We start from the raw sequence: 6,588 nt of genomic DNA on the forward strand, positions 1-6,588 counted from the left end.
CTGGATGTGACCGGTCGAGATAAAGCTGGCCGAGTCTTCCATCACGAACAGAGCGATAAAGCCGCGCGCCCGCAGCTTTGAACAATGAACAAACAGTACAAAGATTCGCGGCAATATTCATCTTGTTGCAGTCTTCATGCCACAGTGAAACATAGATGCAGGCCCATTGCGGCCACCTCTCTTTTTTTTTCGTTCTCAGAAAAGTGCAATGTTCTCTGGTCTCGGCGTGGACGCCAGCCCGCGCCGTCGGATCTGGCCATCGTGTTTGGCTAATACGAACTTATTTTCTGCCTGCTATTCCGCCGGACGACGCATCTCGTGTGGCTTCTGCGTGCTGGAACGTGAGCACAGCGCAGACGTGTTACTCTGGGACGTTTTTCCAACTTGCTAGACCATTTAGTTCGATGCAGTGTAGTCGTGAGTGCGACAACCGCTCAGTAAATTGGAGTTAGTATGTGCTTTGGCGACTGGGCACTCGTGGATGTGAATTTCGTTGGCTTAAGTGCGTATATAGCTTGTCTGCTCCAGTCAAAGGAGAACCAGAGTGGAGAAGAATGAATGATGAAGGACAGACAAGATTACTGGTACAGCCTTCTCTCTGGTGTGCTGCTCAGCGCAGAGTGAGTGTATACTCAAGTCCATCTACATGAACCTGAGGCTTTAACACGCCAGCTCATGCTCTGTACGTGCTTCGCCTGTGGTCCCTTTTGCGTTCAGCCGCAAAAAATTCGCAGGCATCTTTCCCTTTCTGTGAATATTTTGTACAGGAGCAAGCTGGGTTCGTCAACAGTGAATGACGTCAGTAAATCGCTGTCACTTGGTGTTTTTTTGGCAAAAGAGATTGCTCTGTAATTCTGTCGGCGACAGCGCACTCGAGGAAATTGAAAATTGGTTTTTGAGGAAAGGAAATGACGCTGTAGCGAAGGAATAAAGGAGATCGTGAAAGAAGAAATGAAGAAAGAGGTGTCGTAGTGGAGGGCTCTGGAATAATCGACCACCTGGGGATCTTTAACGTGCACTGACATCGCACAGCATACGGGCGCCTTTTTTTGCGTTTCGCCTCCATTGAAACGCGGCCGCCGCGGTTGGGTACGAAGCCGGGTACTCCGGCTCAGTAAACGAGAGTCTTAACCACTGAGCCACCGCGACTGCTTCGTATTCCTGGCCAGGACTTCCATTCGCGCATCGGCCGTTGTCTTGAACGCTGACGTGCCTCGGTGACCTCGACATTTTCGCTCCGCTGCAGCTCGGGCGCTTGAGGGGAAGGAGGCTCGGGTGGGGCCTACCATGGATGACGCGAGTCACTTGCTTGCATGCTTCACCGCTTGGCGCTTCTAACTCGCCCCTGTACCCTTTGCAAAATTCCGAACGTCGCCCCGGTGGCTTAGTGGTTTGGGCGCTCGGCTACTGATCCGGAGTACCTGGGTTCGAACCCGACCGCGGCGGCTGCGTTTTTATGGAGGCGAAACGCTAAGGCGTCCGTGTGCTGTGCGATGTCAGTGCACGTTAAAGATCCCCCAGGTGGTCGAAATTATTCCGGAGCCCTCCACTACGGCACCTTTCTTCGTTTCTTCTCTCAGTCCCTCCTTTATCCCTTCCCTTGCGGCGCGGTTCAGGTGTCCAACGATATATGAGACAGATACTGGGCCATTTCCTTTCCCCAACAGCCAATTTACCAATTTACGTTTTCTCTGCATAGCCAAAAAACCCCAATACTATGGCGGCACGGCCTGTCCTATGAACAGAACTTGTATGCAGTGCTGAGTGCTTTATTGAGTCTTATTTTTTGTGGCAAGCAGCAGCTTAGCACAGCTGCGCCTAACTTCTTGGTTGCGACTGCAACACATGGTGCAAGCATGCAGGAAAGACGCCTAACTTTATTCTGGCCGCACATGTTTCCAGCGCTGCTCCTTATTTCTGCCGCCAGAAAACGCCAGCCAGCTTTCACGAAGGGGTTTTCGCTGTGTAAGGAAGATGACCTGCAGTGTTTTGCAAAGGGTTAATAGACTCCGGGGGATCCTGAGCAGATTTCATTCCCCTCTTGAAATAATTCTCATTTTGAATTCTGGATTATGGGTTTGAACGTCCCGAAGAGACTCAGGCTATGAGAAACGCCGTAGGGGAAGGTTTCGGAATAACTTAGTCCATATGGGATTCTTTAACGCACGCTGAAGTCGCACAGCACACCGGCGTTTTTCACTTTCGCCTCCATCGAAATACGGCCACCGCAGCCAAGATAGAACTAGATCCTTGGGATAAGCAGCCGAAGGCCATAGCTACTGGTCCACCGCGGCATGTTCACAGACAATTTTGAGCTTTCTGTTGACTCAGGTCAATTATGGATGCCTGTGAAACTGAACTTGCAAGTTAAGCGCTCGCAAGGACGGCTCGGCTTTTCCATTTGCAAGCGTTCAAGTAAAAAAAAAAATTGGCTGGGGCTTAGCTAAGGTTAAGCCTGGATATCTCGAAGCGAAAAGGTTCGGTGATGCTTATGGTTTAGCTTATGGTTGTGCTTTACGATTTAGCGTATGGTTATGCTTGCGGTTTAACTTATGGATATGCTTTGGTTAGCTTATGGTTAAGCTGTACGTCTGCCTTGTGTAGTTATACGGCAGTGGCCACCTGCGCCGCGCGTGACGTCACGCGCGGCAGCGGCGAAAGGTCAGGCGACGGAGTCGGTGGCGGCCACCTGCGCCGTGCGTGACGTCACTCGTGCTCCGACATACGCCGGCTCGCGCGAAGCGCGGTGTTTACTAGCGTAGTGAAGCTTTTCGCTTCAACAATGATTTACACACTTGGGAAATACTGCGGAGCTGTTGGAGGGGTCTTGCATGCCTTGCGTGCTGTCGTTGGTTGTCCTTAGTGCTGTAGTTAAAAGATGAGGGTAACTTCAGGAAGACTAGGCTTTGCGTTAGCATCTGTGAATAGTACGAGCATCACTTTCCCGAAGCTTCTCCATACGGCTGTAGTGACAGCGTGTATGAGTCTTGTTTAATCAGTCGACCACCAGAAGGGGCACAATGCGGCCATTTTCAAGTGAAGAGCTTTATAATATGTTCGCAAGTATAATGCATGCATGGCTCGGTTCTGACAAACATCTTGGCTCCCTCATCGCTGTATAGCTTTAAGTGTTTTCAAGTACCACGCAGTCTTGCAAGACTAGCAGCACTCACACAGCAGTTTTGAATTGAATATAGTTGCCCAGCCCCACAACTATACGTATTGTCGCGCTTAGCACACATTTTTTTTTTGAACGTTGTCATTATTTCTTTAAATAAGCTCGAAAGTCGCTGATATATTCTCCTGTTTAATCGTTGTTTTGTGCTTGGTTCATTACTTTCTGGCAACATGCGTGAACTGGCATAACGTATGCCACAATTCTCAGTCTGTTCCCTTTCGTTATGAATGGATGATACACCTACAAAACTGACGAAGAACACGGCAGATCAGACGTGCGCAGACACCACCTCAGTACGCTCTCCATTCTGACGGCATGTGTTGAAAACTATGGTTTAAAATCGCTCAGTGTTACGAATGCCTTTAATGATTATAAATCACGCCGGTTGCCTCTTCCTCGGAATTATGCTTAGTTTGCCAATCACGTGTTCTGTTGTGTTAGCGCATAGGAGTAGAATTGGCTTATGTTTTTTTCTTGAAAAAAATGCAAATTCAGATATTTGATGACGAGTGGCACAGTAATTGTCGCACTCTGGGTGGACACTTGAACAACGCCGTCATGGACGGAAATTAGGAATGAAAAGAAGCAAAGACGGTGTCGTAGTGCATGGAGTGTTCCGGATTAAGTTCTAAAACACGAGACTCTTTAACGTGCACCGCCCTTCCACAGCACTTATATACGTAATAATAATAATAATAATAATAATAATAATAGTAATAATAATAATAATAATAATAATAATAATAATAAATTGTTTTTTGGGGGAAAGGAAATGGCGCAGTATCTGTCTCATATATAGTTGGACACCTGAACCGTGCCGTAAGGGAAGGGTAAAGGAGGGAGTGAAAGAAGAAAGGAAGAATAGGTGCCGTAGTGGAGGGCTCCGGAATAATTTCGACCACCTGGGGATCTTTAACGTGCACTGACATCGCACAGCACACGGGCGCCTTAGCGTTTTGCCTCCATAAAAACGCAGCCGCCGCGGTCGGGTTCGAACCCGGGAACTTCGGATCAGTATCCGAGCGCCCTAACCACTGAGCCACCGCGGCGGGTCGCACTTATATACGGGCGTTTTTGAATTTCGTCTGCATCGAAACACGTCCTCCGCGATCGGGATAAGATTCAACGTCCTCCTGTTCAGCATCCGAACGTTAACAGATATGCTATAGTCTGAAGCTGGAACTGAGCGACGTCAGGCGAAAGCGCGACTCCCAAGTTCATCTTTCTCGGGCAAAAATTTTGAAAATTGGAAAATTGTAAGACACTGTTATAGAAATATTGAAGGCGATGGTCCATTATTTTGATATGTAGCAAAACCTTTCTTTTAAAGTGTTTCCGGCGATCGCATCGATCAGTTAAGACTGCCACTAATGGGGAGCGCTTTTGACGATTGCAAAAACGTGAATGAAAGAAAAAATACGAGAATGCCGTCGAGTATCGGCGGATGAATTGGTTGTTACAGTGAAATCTTACATTATATGTAAAAACTGCGTCCATAAGCGGTTTCCCGCTCAGAAAATGCTTTTGTCCAGAATTACCGGGTATGCAGAAGGGCGTTGCAATCTGAATCTTCGCGAAGCAGTTCCCTGTAGGATGTGCGCAGTGTTGCGTGTACAAACCCCACGGGGGCGTCTTGAACGCTTCATCGATGAACGCAGATCCGAAACTGACGAGCCCGACAGCGGGCCCGCGTTCCGGACAGCGGCGCACACAATCGACACTCGACAGCCCGTCGTGGCGGCCGAGACACGGCTCTCACCTACTGTCCATTGTCTCCGCTCTGCCTTGTCGCGGCCTGTCACGTGGCGTTTCAGATGCTTGCACGGGGCGGAGTCCTTTCTTCAGCGAGGCTTGAGACAGCGTGATTGAGCGCTCTGGGTCGCTGTTTTGAAGCGTCCATGCATGTGGCTATTCCACACAATAAGGTGTTGCAAGCTGATCTTGATTTCGCCTGTTGTCCTAAGCAGAAACTTTCGGTGACGCGCTTATGGTGTATATTATCGGAAGAAAGTCAATCAGTGTTTATTTTATTGGTGTATTTCGAGTCTTTTTTTAGCTTCGTTGTTTTGAAATCATTTTCGTGTTTGTTTTACTGCAAATATGGGCATCATCATTCTGCCTGATTGTGCGCTGTCTGTCTGTCTGTCTGTCTGTCTGTCTGTCTGTCTGTCTGTCTGTCTGTCTGTCTGTCTGTTTGTCTGTCTGTCTGTCTGTCTGTCTGTCTGTCTGTCTGTCTGTCTGTCTGTCTGTCTGTCTGTCTGTCTGTCTGTCTGTCTGTCTGTCTGTCTGTCTGTCTGTCTGTCTGTCTGTCTGTCTGTCTGTCTGTCTGTCTGTCTGTCTGTCTGTCTGTCTGTCTGTCTGTCTGTCTGTCTGTCTGTCTGTCTGTCTGTCTGTCTGTCTGTCTGTCTGTCTGTCTGTCTGTCTGTCTGTCTGTCTGTCTGTCTGTCTGTCTGTCTGTCTGTCTGTCTGTCTGTCTGTCTGTCTGTCTGTCTGTCTGTCTGTCTGTCTGTCTGTCTGTCTGTCTGTCTGTCTGTCTGTCTGTCTGTCTGTCTGTCTGTCTGTCTGTCTGTCTGTCTGTCTGTCTGTCTGTCTGTCTGTCTGTCTGTCTGTCTGTCTGTCTGTCTGTCTGTCTGTCTGTCTGTCTGTCTGTCTGTCTGTCTGTCTGTCTGTCTGTCTGTCTGTCTGTCTGTCTGTCTGTCTGTCTGTCTGTCTGTCTGTCTGTCTGTCTGTCTGTCTGTCTGTCTGTCTGTCTGTCTGTCTGTCTGTCTGTCTGTCTGTCTGTCTGTCTGTCTGTCTGTCTGTCTGTCTGTCTGTCTGTCTGTCTGTCTGTCTGTCTGTCTGTTGCCAGGAAGAAAGAAAAGGAAAGTGCACAGGCCTGCCCACTGGCTCAAGCCGAGCCACAATCCCTACCACGTGCAGATAGCAGGAGAGTTGAAAGATGGGATAGAAAGACAGGATAGAAAAGACGCGCTAAAGACAAGGCCGATCCCGGAGGCAGTGCAATACCGGGCCAACCGGTGGCGGGAGTGAAGCATCCTTCAAACTCTCCGCCACATTTCCAAAAATAAGCCAATTGGACCCGTAACAGATACTCTACGTGATTGTGCGCAGATATCGGTTGTGTCACCAGGACTGATGTGTTGAGACATCATAACGCCAGTTTACACAGCTGAATTCACTTTTTTATTTAGAGCTGACAATACTTTTTGGCACTACTATATCTTGGTCACCCTGCTTAATTGTTGCTACATCTACTATATCTTCGTCACACTGCTTAATTGTTGCTACATATATTTATCACCGACATATACCCGAATTTTAGTTTTTTCTTCGCTATTTTGTATCCCATGCAGTGTAATAGAAGCTCGCAACTCCTGTCAGGCGCTTCATCGCTTTTCCCCTCGACTTTC

At 48.4% G+C, this 6,588-nt stretch overlaps 1 pseudogene; it reads right to left on the reverse strand.

The window, feature by feature from the left end:
• Positions 1-6,150: 6,150 nt before the first annotated feature.
• On the reverse strand, positions 6,151-6,293 carry LOC144135559 (U2 spliceosomal RNA; annotated as a pseudogene).
• Between the last annotated feature and the right edge of the window lie 295 nt (positions 6,294-6,588).

This window comes from Amblyomma americanum, chromosome 5, assembly GCF_052857255.1.
Source record: "Amblyomma americanum isolate KBUSLIRL-KWMA chromosome 5, ASM5285725v1, whole genome shotgun sequence".
Lineage (NCBI taxonomy): Eukaryota > Metazoa > Arthropoda > Arachnida > Ixodida > Ixodidae > Amblyomma > Amblyomma americanum.